Source organism: Amblyomma mixtum, chromosome 6 (assembly GCF_055824585.1).
Source record: "Amblyomma mixtum isolate Tamu chromosome 6, ASM5582458v1, whole genome shotgun sequence".
NCBI lineage: Eukaryota > Metazoa > Arthropoda > Arachnida > Ixodida > Ixodidae > Amblyomma > Amblyomma mixtum.
Window position 1 is genome coordinate 46,787,683 of NC_143017.1, and position 1,840 is coordinate 46,789,522.

Genomic DNA, 1,840 nt, shown 5'->3' on the forward strand with positions numbered 1-1,840 from the left:
CGGTGTTGAGTAGCATAGTGAAGCTTTTCGCTTCAAAAGGGAAGCAGAACTCAGTAAACACCTCTCCAAGGTGCACTGCAATAGTGCTTGTTGGCAACAGCCACTGCACAGTTTTGGGCAGAAAATGCACAACTTGAGACACGGTGGCTGCTTAAGTGCACTTTCAAGCTTTAATTTCTAAACATAACGTTGTTGCTGCTGTTCTTCCGGAGCCCCAAGGGGCAGCAGTGCGCTCTTCCTTCAGGCCTGCTAGTCTAGCATTCCGTCACTGAACTCTCCTAGAGCAGAAACAATGGGCGCCCTTATTAAAACGCCGACAACGTGGGCCTCGCTGAAACAAAGACACAAAGTGCACGGATCGCTGGTTGGGCGTGCAAAGTACAAGCACTCATAACTTACTGCGGAAAAGAAATAAAAAGCGGCAGCTGAGAGCTGTCACTTGCAGAGAGGAATACATGAGCATCTCCTTCGAATCTCAGTGCCCCAAAATGAGCTCTGGCAAGAAGAACACATCTGTTGCGGGGCCAAGCTGGTATACGGACAAACTGGTCCTGGCAGACTGAACGCGGCATTGGCTTCCGATGAATCGTGAGCAATCTTGCTTCTCTGAATATGCAATGTCACGCGTCTTTGACAGAAAGCAAATACCTCGCAGCTTACAGAAGAGCTGCGTGGGAATTCGGGCAACAAAATGCACTTCGGAAGCGGTAGCGTGGCCCGAAGAAGCCAACGAAAACGTTCCGCTCTGTGTGCTCTGCTTGAAGCATCCGTAACTGCACTACACTTACAATGAAAATGTACCGTGCATACACAGGTAAGGGCCGCCCTCGTGTAGGTGCCGTATATAGCATCAGACTTCAATGGGACGATAAAATAGTTTCCCCAGACTAAAACTCGAAAAATAAAGTGTACAATTCCACTTTCAGGTAAGGGCCGAAACTAGAAAAACTTGCGATAAAAAAGTGTGGCCCTTACCCGCATATGCTCGGTAGTTTGCTAGCTTGGGGTGCACTAGTAATGCCTGGGCAGGTTTTGAAACTAGTGCAGGGCGTGGCAAAACTAGCGAGCAACTCTAGCAACAAAAATGCCCACACTCGAGGAGCTCCCGAAAGGCTCTGTGCAGGCGCTGGCTAAAAAAAGCTGCAACTGGATTGTCTTATGCAGGGTGTGCAGGGCGGAGGCTTGGTTTTTTTTCGCTGGATGCATTCGTGGAGATCTCGAGTCCTTGCAGAAAAACCGGGTGACTAGCTGCACACACACACACGGTCTGAGAAGTGTTGCCGTGCTGCATACTGCCTGAAACTAGCGAGAAGAAGCCGGGATGCAGATTCCATGACTCTCAACCAAATCGCTGTTGCTGCAACAGCGCCAAAGAACGCACCTTTCCCACCTTCATAGTATTCGAGGAATGGTCTCACTAGCTGGAATTCGTAAACGTCGGTGCAACGTTGGAAATGCACGCAGCAGCTCGCTACAACATGCTCGACAATCCTGATCCAAAGTGAAAGCAGGGGGGGGGGGCCTTTCTGCAGGCAGCGCACAAATCCTCTCAGATGCGCCGCAAGGAAGGATGGATGCATGAAATGTCCGCCTGTAGTGTACAGATCCTTTTTAGTGCAGCAGGAAACCGGCTGCTACATGATTTCTGCTCCTCTGGATGAATAAGACGCACGTGAGGCTCGCAGCAAACGCAATGCCAAGCCGTACTTAAGAACTGGGCGAGCTCTCCTTTCTTTCCAACCAACATTGTTAATTAAAAGACTAGCACATAAAACTAGGAAAAGACATAGAAGGAGACAGGACGAGCGCTCGTCCTGTCTCCTTCTATGTCTTTGTCCCA